Here is a 14,910-nt window from a genome sequence, read left to right as displayed (position 1 = left end):
GGAAGGGAACACTAGCAGGGATAATGGCAGAACAGCAATACCTAAAGTTTGTGGGATCAATCTGGAAGCTGCAGAGATACATTCCAAAGAAGAGGAGGTATTCTAAAGGCAGGATAATACAACTGAAAGAAAACATAAAGGCAAATGAGAGGGCACATAATGTAAAAATTTAGTTGGAAGTTCAAGGACTGAGCTTTTAAAAACCAACAGAAGGCAACTAAGAAGCATGGGGGAAAAGATGAAATATGAAGGTAAGCTAGACAAAGACTAAAGTAGATATCAGACTGCTGAAAAATGATGCTGGAGAGGTAGAAATGGAGGATGAGGAAATGGCAGAAGAACTGAGTAAGTATTTTGCATTGGTCTTCACTGTGGAATATGCAGGAAGTTCGAGAGTGTCAGGGGACAGAAGGGAATTCAGCTGCTATTACTAGGGAGAAGGTGCTTGGGATATTGAAGTGGGGTCTGACCAGGGTCCTATATAGCTGCAACATTACCTCTCAGCTCTTAAACTCAATCCCACGATTGATGAAGGCCAATACACCGTATGCCTTCTTAACCATGGAGACAACCTGCACAGCAGCTTCAACTGCCCTATGGACTGTCAGAAGGAAAATGTCAAGATAATTATGGGGGATTTTAATATGAAAGTGGATTGGGGAAGTCAGGAAGGTACTGGATCTCAGGAGAGGGAGTCTGTAGAATGCCTACAGGATGGCTTTTTGGAGCAGCTTGTCCATAAGCCCACCAGGGGATCTGCTGTTTTGGATTGGGTGCTGTGTAATGAACCTGAGGCGATTAGGGAGCTAGAGGTAATGGAACCCCTTGGAAGTAGTGATCATAATATGATTGAGTTCAGTTTCTAATTTGAAAAGGAGAAGCTGGTATCAGGTGTATCCATATTTCAGTGGAATAAAGGAAATTACAGTGGTATGAGAGAGGAACCGGCCCAATTTGATTGGAAAAGTAAGCTAGATGGAGGGACGATAGAGCAAAATTGAATGAAATTCCTACAAGAAATGAGGAAAGTGCAGGAAAAATATATTCCAAGAAAAAAGAAAATCATGAATGGGAAAATGGCACAAATGTGGCTAACAAGAGAGGTTAAAGCTAAAATAAAAGCAAAAGAGATGGTGTACAAGGAAGCAAAAATTAGTGGGAAAACTGAGGACTGGACGACTTTTAAGAACTTACAGAAGGAAACTAAGAAAGTCATTAGGAAAGAAAAGATGAATTATGAAAGGAAGTTGGCAATTAACATAAAAAAGGATACTAAGTTTTTTTTAGATATATGAAGAGTAAAAGAGTGACACAGGTAAATATAGGCCCAATTGAAACTGATGCTGGAGAAATTATAATGGGTAACAAAGAGATGGCAGAGGAACTTAATGAGTAACATACCTGATAGCCAGAGGTCTCAGGAAATAGAATTAGGTACAGTCAAGATTACTAGAGAGAAAGTGCTTGGGAAGCTAAATGGACTAAGGATAGATAAGTCTCCTGGACCGGATGAGGTGCATCCAGGGATTCTGAAGGATGGCGGCTTTGGAGATTGTGGAGGCATTGGAAATGATCTTCCAGGAATCAATAGACTCTGGCATGCTTCCAGAGGACTGGAAGGTCGCAAATGTAGTTCCGCTGTTTAAGCAAGGAGGGAGGCAGCAAAAAGAAAATTACAGAGCAGTTGGTAAATTATTGGAGTCAATCCTCAAGGACGAGGTTATGAAATACCTCGAGGTGCATGACAAGTTAGGCCCAAGCCAGCATGGTTTCATGAAGGGAAGATCCTGCCTCACCAACCTATTGGAATTTTTTTGAGGTAATTTCAAATAAGATTGACAAGTGAGAGGCTGTGGATGTTGTGTATTTGGATTTTGTGAATCTTGAATACACTGTCCTACCACCAGGCATCAATGTTGCTGCAATACCTGATGATGCTACAGCAATAGTAACACCTCCATCTCCCCCAACTTTAGCAAGGATCAAGTTGATGATAAATATCTTGCCCGTTCCTCTTGGTGCATCAATGAAAATCATTGAAGAGAGATTCCTTTCCAAGCAGTCGCACACATATTCATTATTCAATAGGGGCTCCTTCTGTGAAACAAATTCCTGCTGTTCGTCTCTGTTGTATTGCAGTTCACGCAATAATTCCAGATTGCCAGCACTTTGAGTAATTGTACCATTTTATCGTGTTGGCAAATTATATTCTTCAGGTGTTTTGCCCAAGTTCTCAAGTTTCTCTTGGAAATTCAGAAGAGCTTGTCCATGATGCCTCTCATCGATCATGAAATTAGGATCATTGAGAGCTCTCCTCTCCATTTGTAAGAAATCTTCAGAGATTGTTTGTTAGCAAGACAACAAACAAATCTCTCATTGCTCTGGGCATTCTTGTTCTCTCTGCTTCTTCCATAGTTTGCTGCCAATGATGGTCAGCTTGCAACAATCCTCTCTCTCTGTAGACATCTTTGAATGATGGAAGGATATCTCCATCATGTGTTTTCAATGATTCGAAAGATACTGGTCCCTTTATGAGATGAAGAAGAAGTCTCAAATAGTAGAGGTTACCACTTCATGGAGAAACTGTGTACACTCGACCCAGGACATTTGCTTCAAAAATCCCAGAGTACTCCTCCGCTCTTTTCCCCATTTTCCTTCTTTCCCATCTCTTATTAGCCCAAGTGTAGAATCTACATAGTACAGGGTTCTTGCAAATGAATCGCTAGTGCAAAGATCCATGAATTCCATTAAACTGGTTCTTGCCATGTCATCATTCAGTTGCACAGCAGCATTATCTCGAAAAAAACACGATGCTGTTGGGGAAGGTGCACTTGAAGGCAAACAACGGCTGGTTCCCTCTCGTGAATTGGAAATCCAAGTATTGATCCAACAGCTTCAGAGGGCCCGATATATCTGCCTGTCAAATACTGTGTGATTTCGTCTTCTCTATTCACTGCAAAAATTGCCCGATCACTCAAAGGTAGAATCGGCTCTGTGAGCATTGTGAGACACTGCTGAGGCTGGCTGTATGCATGCGTCGTGGTGTCACGTCCTGATTTCCGTGATGGCAGATCGGCTCTCGGGTCAAAACAGGACAGTTGATTTTGGCAAATGAACGATTTTATGCTAATATATAATCATGAATTTTGCCTGCATTCTGTAAGTTAGCGCATTTTAAGTCGATTTAGCCAAAAATAGTGCCACTGTAATGCACCGTTTGCGCTAACTGGAGGTCACAAACAGACACACAGAGCATGAGAGTTTTAGTATTATATAGATACTCCTAGCATTGAAATAGACACATTTTTCAACCCCTCTAACTGGCTACATTTATGTTTTGTCCCCTACCTGTCCTTCCTCACCAACTCAGAACACATAGCATCAAGCCCTTATCCTTCTACCCTAATCTCTGCACTCACATTCTGATTCCCACCCCCCTGCCAAACTAGTTTAAACCCTCCCCGACAGCTCTCAAACCTGCCCGCCAGGATATTGGTCCCTTTCCAGTTGAGGTGCAGCCCGTCCTTTATGTACAGGACAGACCTTCCCCAGAAGAGATCCCAATGATCCAGAAATCTGAACCCCTGCCCCTGCACCAACTCTTCAGCCACGCATTCATCTTCCATAACTGCCTGTTCCTACCCCTTCTGTCTCGTGGCACAGGCAGCAATCCCGAGATTACCACCCTTGAGGTCCTGCTTTTTTAACTTCTTTCCTAACTCCCTGTATTCCTTCTTCAAAACCTCATCCCTGCCTGCTCACCAGTGAGGCCTCATCAGTGCTTTATAAAGTTTCAACATTACATCCTTGCCTTTATATTCTAGTCTTGAAATGATTGCTAATGTTGCATTTGTCTTCATCACCACAGACTCAACCTGCAAGTTAACCTTTAGTAAATCTTGTACAAGTCCCTTTATATCTTAGGTTTTTGTATTTTCTTTCCCTATTGTGAACAGCTTCCACATCTAAAAAAAGATGTGCTGGCATTGGAGAGGGTTCAAGGAGGTTCACAAGGATGATTCCGGGAATGAAAGGGTTATCATACGAGGAACATTTGATGGCTCTAGGTCTGTGCTCATTGGAATTTAGAAGGATGAGGAGGGATTTCATTGAAACTCTTTGAATGTTGAAAGGCCTAGATATGGTAGATGTTGAAAGGATAAACATGGTGGGGGAGTCTAGGACAAGAGGGTACAGCCTCAGGATAGACAGACATCCATTTTAAACAGAGATGCAGAGAAATTTCTTTAGCCAGATGGTGGTAAATTTGTGGAATTTATTACCACAGGCAGCAGTGGAGGCCAGGTTGTTGTGTGTATTTAAGGCAGAGTTTGATAGGTTCTTGGCTGGACACGGGATCAAAGGTTACAGGGAGAAGGCTGGGGAGTGGAGCTGAGGAGGGAAAAAAACAGGATCAGCCATGACTGAATGGTGGAGCAGATTCAATGGGCCAAATGGCTTAATTCCGCTCCTATGTCTTGTAGTCTTATTTATAAAATAATCAACACTTTAGTTTCTTCTACCAAAGATAATAGACTTCCTGACACTATATATCCATCTTCCATTTCTTAACCTATTCACCTAGTCTGTCTCAGTCTTTCAGGAGCCTCAAAACTACCTGCCTCTCCACCTATCTTCATATCATCTACAAGCTTTGGAACAAAGCCATAAATTCCATCATCCAAAACTTTGACATATAATGTAAAAACAATCAGTCCAAAACAGGCCCTTGTGCAACACCACGAGAAAAGAACATATAGAACATAGAACAGTACAGCACATTACAGGCCCTTTGGTCCACAATGTTGTGCTGACCCTCAAACCCTGCCTCCCATATAACCCCCCCCCACCTTAAATTCCTCTATATACCTGTCTAGTGGTCTTTTAAACTTCACTAGTGTATCTGAAAAGGCTCCCTTTATTCCTATACTTTGCCTCCTGCCAATCAGCCATGGCTTTATCCATGCTAGGATCTTTCCTGTAATACCATGGGCTAATAGCTTGTTAAGTAGCCTCGTGTATGGCACCTTGTCAAAGGCCTTCTGAAAATCCTAGTACACAACATCAACCAATTGGCTTTGTCTATCCTGCTTGTTATTTCTTCAAAGAATTCCAACCGATTTCTCAGACAAGATTTTTCCTTCAGGAAACCATGCTGACCATGGCATTTTTGTCATGTGCCTCCAAGTAGCTGGAGATCTCATCCTTAATAATCGACTTTAATATCTTCCCAACCGCTGAGGTCAGACGAACTGGCCTATAGTTTCCTTTCTTCTGCCTCCTTCCCTTCTTGAAGTGAAGTGACATTTGCAATTTTCCAGTCTTCAGGAACCATTCCAGAATCTAGTGATTCCTGAAAGATTATTACTAATGCCTCCATGATCTCTTTTGCCTCTTCTTTCAGAACTCTGTTGTGTACACCATCTGGTCCAGGTGACTTATCCACCTTCAGACCTTTCAGTTTCCCAATAACTTTATCTCTAGTTATAGTAACTTCACACACTTCATGACCCCTGACACCTGGAACTTCCAATATATTGCTAGTGTCTACAGTGAAGACTGATGTAAAATACTTAATTCAGTTCATCCACCATTTCCTTGTCCCCCACTACTGTCTCTCCAGCATCAATTTCCAGTGCTCCGATATCCACTCTTGCCTCTCTTTTACACTTTATGCATCCGAATAAACTTTTCATATCCTCTTTAATATTATTGGCTAGCTTATTTTCATATTCCATCTTTACCTTTTTAATGACCTTTTTAGTTGTCTTCTGTTGTTTTTTGAAAACTTCCCAATCTTCTAACTTTGCATTAATCTTTGCTCTATTATATGCTCTTTGGCTTTTATGTTGGCTTTAACTTCCCATAGTTGTGTCATCTTTCCTTTAGAATACTTCTTCTTTAGGATGAAAATATCCTGTGCCTTCTGAATTGCTCCCAGAAATTCCAGCCATTGCCGATCTGTCATCATCCCTGCCAGTGTTCTTTTCCAGTCAATTCTGGCCAACTCCTCTCTCATGCCTCTGTAATCCCCTTTTCTCCACCATATTACTAATACTTCTGACTTTAGCTTCTCCTACTGAAATTTCAGGATGGATTCAATATTATGATCACTTGTCCCTAATGGTTTTTTTTTACCTTATGCTCTCTAATTAAATTTGGGTCATTGCACACAACACCCAATCCAGAACAGCTGATCCTCTAGTGGGCTCGACCATGAGCTGCTCTAAAAGGCTATCTTGTAGGCATTCTAGAAATTCCCCCACCTGGAATCCAGACCAACCTGATTTTCCCAATCTACCTCCATATGGAAATCCTCCATGACTATTGTAACATTGCCCTTTTGGCATACATTTTCTATCTCCCATTGCAATTTGTAGACCACATCTTTACTACTGTTTGGGGGTCTGTATACAACTCCCATCAGGGTCTTTTTATCCTTGTAGTTCCTTAACTCTATCCATAATGATTCAACACCTTCCAGCCCTATGTCACCTCTTTCTAATGATTCAATTTCATTTTTTACCTACAGAGCAATGTCACCCCCTCTGCCTTCCTGCCTATCCTTCCAATGCAATGTGTATCCTTGGACATTAAGTTTCCAGCTAAAATCTTTCAGCCATGATTCTGTGATGCCTACAACATCATACCTACCAATCTGCAACTGTGTTTCAAGTTCATCTACCTTATTCTGTATATTGCTTGCATTCAAATACAACGCCTTCAGTCCTGTATTCATCTTTTTCAATTTTGTCACACCATGCTCGACCTATTGATTCCTAGCTGTGTCTGAGGTCTTACCAACATCAGCCTCCACATCCTCTTCACTCAAGTTCCCATTCTCCTGCAATTCTGGTTTAAACGTCAGTGTACAACATTAACAAACCTTGACAAAGTTGAGGCCTTTGTTGCAAAATTTTTGGACAATACTAAGGTACGTGGAGGGACAAAAACTTTGAGAAAATAGAGAGCTACAGAAGGGCTTAGACAGATTAGGAGAATGGGCAGAGAAGTGGTAGATGGAATAGTGTCAGGAAATGTATGGTCTGCACTTTGGTAGAAGAAATTAAAGGGTAGACTGTTGTATGAATGGAGAGGAAATTCAAAAATCTGAGGTGCAAAGATGCAGAATTCCCTAAAGATTAATGTACAGTTTAAGTCAGTGCTGAGGAAGGCAAATGCAATGTTAGCATTCATTTCAAACAGACTACAATATAAAAGCAAGGATTTAATGTTGAGACTTTATAAAGCACTGGTGAGGCCTCACTTGGAGTATTGTGAGCAGTTTCGAGACCCCTTATCTTGGAAAAGATGTGCTGACACTGGAGAGGCTTCACAAAAATGATTCCAGGATTGAATGGCTTGTCATATGAAGAGTGTTTGATGGCTCTGGGCCTGTATTCACGAGAATTCAGAAGAACGAGGGTTGACAGCTAGTCTTTGAAACATAGTGAATGTTGAAAGGCCTTGATAGAGTGGATGTGGAGAGGATGTTTCCTATGGTGGGAGAGCCTAGGACCAGAGGATGCAGCCTCAGAATAGAGGGATGTCCTTGTAGAATGGAGGAATTTCTTTAGCCAGAGAGCGGAGAATCTGTGGAATTCTTTGGCACAGGCAGCTGTGGAGGCCGAGTCTTTATGTATATTTAGATAGATAGATAGATACTTTATTCATCCCCATGGGGAAATTCAACTTTTTTTCCAATGTCCCATACACTTGTTGTAGCAAAACTAATTACATACAATACTTAACTCAGTAAAAAATATGATATGCATCTAAATCACTATCTCAAAAAGCATTAATAATAGCTTTTAAAAAGTTCTTAAGTCCTGGCGGTTGAATTGTAAAGCCTAATGGCATTGGGGAGTATTGACCTCTTCATCCTGTCTGAGGAGCATTGCATCGATAGTAACCTGTCGCTGAAACTGCTTCTCTGTCTCTGGATGGTGTTATGTAGAGGATGTTCAGAGTTTTCCATAATTGACCGTAGCCTACTCAGCGCCCTTCGCTCAGCTACCGATGTTAAACTCTCCAGTACTTTGCCCACGACAGAGCCCGCCTTCCTTACCAGCTTATTAAGACGTGAGGCGTCCCTCTTCTTAATGCTTCCTCCCCAACACGCCACCACAAAGAAGAGGGCGCTCTCCACAACTGACCTATAGAACATCTTCAGCATCTCACTACAGACATTGAATGACGCCAACCTTCTAAGGAAGTACAGTCGACTCTGTGCCTTCCTGCACAAGGCATCTGTGTTGGCAGTCCAGTCTAGCTTCTCGTCTAACTGTACTCCCAGATACTTGTAGGTCTTAACCTGCTCCACACATTCTCCATTAATGATCACTGGCTCCATATGAGGCCTAGATCTCCTAAAGTCCACCACCATCTCCTTGGTCTTGGTGATATTGAGACGCAGGTAGTTTGAGTTGCACCATATCACAAAGTCCTGTATCAGTTTCCTATACTCCTCCTCCTGTCCATTCCTGACACACCCCACTATGGCCGTGTCATCAGCGAACTTCTGCACATGGCAGGACTCCGAGTTATATTGGAAGTCTGATGTGTACAGGGTGAACAGGACCGGAGAGAATATAGTTCCCTGCGGCGCTCCTGTGCTGCTGACCACCGTGTCAGACCTACAGTCTCCCAACCACACATACTGAGGTCTATCTGTCAAGTAGTCCACTATCCAATCCACCATGTGAGAGTCTACTCCCATCTCCGTTAGTTTGTGCCTTAAGATCTTGGGCTGGATGGTGTTAGAGGCACTAGAGAAGTCAAGGAATGTAATCCTCACAGCACAACTGGCCCCATCTAGGTGAGAGAGTGATTTGTGCAGCAAATACATGATAGCATCCTCCACTCCCACCTTCTCCTTATACGCAAACTGAAGAGGATCCTGGGTGTGCCTGGTTTGTGGCCTCAGATTCTGTATTATCAGCCGCTCCATGGTCTTCATCACGTGCGACGTCAAGGCAACAGGTCTGAAGTCATTCAACTCCTTTGGTTGTGGTTTCTTCGGTACCGGGACAATACAGGTAGAGGTTGATAGATGCTTCATTGGTCAGGGCATGAAGGGATACGGGGAGAAGGCAGAAGATTGAGGCTGAGAGGAAAAATAGATCTGCCATGATGATGGGGTGGTAAACTGGATTAGTAAGTATGCAGATGATACTAAGGTAGGTGGCGTTGTGGATAATGAAATAGGTTTTCAAAGCTTGCAGAGAGATTTAGACCAGTTAGAAGAGTGGGCTGAACGATGGCAGATGGAGTTTAATGCTGATAAGTGTGAGGTGCTACATTTTGGTAGGAATAATCCAAATAGGACATACATGGTAAATGGTAGGGCATTGAAGAATGCAGTAGAACAGAGTGATCTAGGAATAATGGTGCATAGTTCCCTGAAGGTGGAATCTCATGTGGATAGGGTGGTGAAGAAAGCTTTTGGTATGCTGGCCTTTATAAATCAGAGCATTGAGTATAGGAGTTGGGATGTAATGTTAAAATTGTACAAGGCATTGGTAAGGCCGAATTTGGAGTATTGTGTACAGTTCTGGTCACCGAATTATAGGAAAGATGTCAACAAGATAGAGAGAGTACAGAGAAGATTTACTAGAATGTTACCTGGGTTTCAGCACCTAAGTTACAGGGAAAGGTTGAACAAGTTAGGTCTTTATTCTTTGGAGCGTAGAAGGTTGAGGGGGGACTTGATAGAGGTATTTAAAATTATGAGGGGGATAAATAGAGTTGACGTGGATAGGCTTTTTCCATTGAGAGTAGGGGAGATTCAAACGAGGACGAGTTGAGAGTTAGGGGGCAAAAGTTTAAGGGTAACACGAGGGGGAATTTCTTTACTCAGAGAGTGGTAGCTGTGTGGAACAAGCTTCCAGTAGAAGTGGTAGAGGTAGGTTCGGTATTGTCATTTTAAAGTAAAATTGGATAGGTATATGGACAGGAAAGGAATGGAGGGTTATGGGCTGAGTGCGGGCCAATGGGACTAGGTGAGAGTAAGCATTTGGCACGGACTAGAAGGGCTGAAATGGCCTGTTTCCGTGCTGTAATTGTTATATGGTTATGAAATGGTGGAGCAGACACATTGAGCTAAATGGCCTAATTCTGCCCTGTATCTTTAGTCTTACTTGTGCCCACTTTAGACAAAAATCCACAGACTGCTTAGTGCCATTCTATACAAGTAAAAAAGTGGTTTATTCAACTCTCTGTTGCTTACCTGTGCCGATGATGAACACCACAAAGTTTTCCACCCCTTTGCCACGGCTAATCCTGCTCCTCTATCTGATGGTCATATGGAAACTCTTGTGCTGCCACTGGTGCCAAACTGTGCTGGTCTCTGCCATTCCTATGGATGCATCAGCCATGTGGAGAGGGGGAGTGGGAGCTTGCTGCATGGGCAACAGCTTGCTCTCCATATCGAGTTGCCACAGTTTTCATGTCAAGTGAACAGCTGGATGCAACATCCATGGTTGATCCTGACCAATGGAGAGCCTAGCTAACTTACCCAGTCAGAAAAAATTTAAATACTGAAACAGCAACTATTTGTTCTATTCTATAGACGCTGATGAAGAATCTCTTGTGTTTTAAGGAGTGTAAGGACAGGAAGATGCTTAGTTTAAACTATTGACTTTTTACCAATGCACCATAGAAAGCACTCACAGAAACAGTTTCCCCTCTATGGACTCTGTCTATACCTCTCACTGCCTCAGTAAAGCGCCAGCATAATCAAACACCTTACCCATCCCAGATTTACTCTGTTCTCCCCTCTTCCATTGGGCAGAAAATACAGAAACTTGAAAGCATGTACCACAAGGCTCAAGGACAGCTTCAATCCAGCAGTTACCAGACTCTCGAATGGACTTGTTGTATGATGAGCTAGACTCGTCATCACAATTTACCTCATTATAACCTTGCACTTTATCTGCACTTCTTGTAGCTTTTACAGTTTATTCTGCATTACTATTGTTTTAAACATGAGATTCTGCAGATGCAGGAAAGATAGAACAACTCACACAAAATGCTGGAGGAACTCAGCAGGTCAGGCAGCGTCTGTGGAAATGAATAAACTGTTGACATTTCAGGCTGAGACCCTTCATCTGGAATGGAAGGGGGAAGGTACAGAACAAAAATTATGAGGGGAGAGGAAGGAGGACAAGCTGGAATGATATAGGTGAAGCCAGGTGAGTGGAAAAAGGAAAGGGCTGGAGAAGAAGGATTGTGATAGGGGTGGAGAGTGGACCGTGGGGGAAAGGGGAAATGATAGGCAGGTGAGAAGAGGTAAGAGACCAGAGTGGGAATAGGAGGAGGACAAGAGGGGAAATAGTAGAAGAAGAATCAATGTTCATGCCATTAGGTTAGAGGTTACCTAGGTAGAATATGAGGTGTTGCTGCAGTCTAAATGGAATATTGTTTTACTTTTTTCAGGCTCAATGCATTGTGTAATGATTTGATCAGTATGAACACTATATCAGTCATATGACAATGGTAAACCAATACCAATGGCAATTAAATTCCGACCTGATCTGGGCGCATCCCTATCCAGCCACAATTGCAGATCTGAACAACCTGACCCTAAGGAGCAAACACGAGGAAATCTGCAGATGCTGGAAATTCAAACAACAACACACACCAAATGCTGGTAGAACACAGCAGGCCAGGCAGCATCTATAGGGAGAAGCACTGTCAACGTTTCGGGCTGAGACCGTTCGTCAGGACTAACCGAAAGGAAAGATATTAAGAGATTTGAAAGTAGTGGGGGGAGGGGGAAATGCGAAATGATAGGAGAAGACCGGAGGGGGTGGGATGAAGCTAAGAGCTGGAAAGGTGATTGGCGAAAGTGATACAGAGCTGGAGAAGGGAAAGGATCATGGGACGGGAGGCCTCAGGAGAAAGAAAGGAGGGGGGAGGAGCACCAGCGGGAGATGGAGAACAGGCAAACAACTAAGTATGTCAGGGATGGGGTAAGAAGGGGAGGAGGGGATTCATCTTTCTGAATATGACCCAACCAGGAGATATTTAGAAGCCTGGCTCATTGCCAGACTTAACATTCAAGACTAAGGAAGTCCACCCAGAGACTGGTGGTGTACTTCAACCATCCCTGGGCACATGTCCCTCCTACCCACACAAGAACTTTGTCCAAGGCTTCCCCACCTGCCCACTTTGTTAAGAGGCGTCACACCCTGGCATGCATTCAGTAAACAAGAATGAAGTAATTATTACTCTGGAGATGCAGTACAAACAAAGACAACAAATAAAAAAACACAATGATTTAAAAAACACACAATAAATATGAAACACACTGGTTTCCTTGGCTGAGTAAGTCTAGGGAGGACAATCTCCAGCCCCACCAAACATGTGAGATTGAGGCACGAGCCCGCCCCAAACCCCCTGTTTGTGTGGGTGCTGTGTAATTTGTTACCTTGTTACAAATGAGTGCCATGACATAACAGACAGTACAGCACATACAATTAAAAGATTTAGCTTTATAACTCTTAATTTGACTAAGTGGTTAGTAAAGAAAACAACAAAAGAACAAAAAAAAAGGTCCCAGTTTAATGAAACAGTGTAATGTGCACAAGTTGGAGCTCACGGTTTCTCCAGTTGATTTCACCCTTGTCTCCATCGAATCACGGTCCCGGTCCAGGTTGAGTCCTACAAGCTCTGCTCTCCTGCATCGTCCATCTTCAGCTCCTCTCGAACAAAAGCCCCAAAACCAACGTTAGTGTCCCTCACCAAAGAAACCCCCCTTTCAATTTGACCATCCTAGTTGGATGGCAGACATTTCTCCTCATCTCTTGTCTTCAACAATAACCCAAACATAAGTTGAAAACAAACAGTGCTCACAGGACTGCCAAAATCAAATACAGCAGAACAGTAAAAATATGAAATATATGAACCAGGGCATTACAAATATAAATACATATGAGCTTATATACACAGACTGATTGTATGTCCATAAAGCTAGGCACAGGAGTGTTTGTACGTCAGGTGACTGACAGGAAATGATAAAGTAGTGGTGGTTGGGGGTGTAGAGGGGTGGGTTAGTGGGTGGAGGTGTTGATCAGCCTCACTGCTTGGGGAAAGTAACTGTTTTTGAGTCTGGTGGTCCTGTGTGGATGTTACTTAGCCCGCTCCCTGATGGGAGTCCGTGAAAACAGTCCGTGAGCAGGATTGGTGGGATCCTTCATGATGTTACTGGCCCTTTTCCAGTGCCTTTCTGTATACATGTCCTTGATGGTGGATAGGCTGATGCCAGTAGTGCATTGGGCAGTTTTGACTCCCTGTTGTAGAGGCTTCCTGCCCGCTGGAGTGCAGTTTCTGTACCATACAGTGATGTTAAGATGCTCTCTACTGCACATCTGTAGAAGATCATGAGTGTGGATGTGTAAAGTCCAGCTCCCTCCAGCCTCCTCAAAAAGTAGAGGCATTGGTGAGCTTGCTTGACTGTGTTCTGGAACCATGAGAGATTATGTGCAACGTGCACTCCCAGGGGTTTGAAACGGCTCACAATTTCCACTGCTGTGCTGCCGATGTAAAGAGGGGATACCAAGGACAGTGAGAAAGCAACACTCAGCAGTTAGGTCAAGTTCCTCATTGCTTTGAGTCAGGGATAATGATAAAATGATGATCTCGTCTGATACTCATCGAACTAATCCCAGTCCAAATTTCATCGGAGTATACACCTTTCCCAACTTAAGCCAAAATGTTTCGGCAGAGTACACTGACTCCAGAATGAACACGTAATGGGATCCCTTTGGGCTGGGTCCCAGGGATGATTCCAGGAATGAAAGGGTTATCATACGAGGAATGTTTGGTGGCTCTGGGTCTGTACTCGCAGGAATTCAGAAGGATGAAGGGTATCTCATTGAACCATTTTGAATGTTGAAAGGCCTAGACAGAGTAGATGTGGAAAGGATGTTTCCCATGGTGGGAGAGTCTAGGACAAGAGGGCACAGCCTCAGGATACAGGGGCACCCTTTCAAAACAGAGATGCTGAGAAATTTCTTTAGCCAAAGTCTGGTGAATTTGTGGAATTTGTTGCCACGTGCAGCTGAGGAGGCCAGGTTGTTGGGTGTATTTAAGGCAGAGATTGATAGGTTCTTGATTGGACATGATATCAAAGGTTTCAGGGAGAAGGCTGGGAAATGGGATTTAGGAGGAAAAAAGGATCAGCCATGATTGAATGTTGGAGCAGACTCGATGGGTCAGATGGCCTAATTCTGCTCTATGTCTCATGGTCCAATTTAAGCTCTGAGCCAGATTTAAAAGATGAAGGTGTTCAGGCCAGGGGCAAAGGATAAACAGGTGTTCAGCTCAATACTCAGTGAGGCTTAACTCACCTCAACACTAAACCTGACCCCGTGTCTGTGGCCTGCAGGCATCAGTACTCACCTCAACACTGAACTGGCTTGCAGCCATCCGGCTCCTGGACTGGCTGTAGCACTGACCCTGACCCTGTGGCTGTGAACTCACTCTCAGGGACTCTGCGGTTCATGTTCTGTGTGTTATCTGTTGACTTTTTTTGAATTACTTGCACAATTTCTTTTTTTACACATTGGGTGTTTGATGACCTTTGTGGGGATTTTCATAGATTCTGTTGTGTTGCTTTGTGGCTGCCTGCAAGACAATGAATCTCAAAGCTGTTATATGGCATACACACATTGATAATAGTAAAACTTTGAACATTGAGATCCCTGGATCCCTTCAGCAAGGACGCATGGAGCCGACAGAGGTAACCTGGTATGCGACTGATGAACACACTCAAAATGCTGGAGGAACTCAGCAGGCCAGGCAGCATCTATGGAGAGGAATAAAGAGTCAAAGTTTCAGGGCATGTTCTAGTAGAACATAGAACATAGAATAGTACAGCACATTACAGGCCCTTCGGCCTACAATGTT

General features: G+C 43.2%; 1 protein-coding gene across 1 annotated transcript in view; it reads left to right on the top strand.

The window, feature by feature from the left end:
- The window catches only part of LOC140737585 (lipoxygenase homology domain-containing protein 1-like), a 394,473-nt gene that overhangs the window by 357,593 nt on the left and 21,970 nt on the right, over window positions 1-14,910 (top strand). The window lies entirely within an intron of this gene.

This window comes from Hemitrygon akajei, chromosome 13, assembly GCF_048418815.1.
Source record: "Hemitrygon akajei chromosome 13, sHemAka1.3, whole genome shotgun sequence".
Taxonomy (NCBI): Eukaryota; Metazoa; Chordata; class Chondrichthyes; order Myliobatiformes; family Dasyatidae; genus Hemitrygon; species Hemitrygon akajei.
This window is presented reverse-complemented; position numbering and strand designations above follow the sequence as displayed.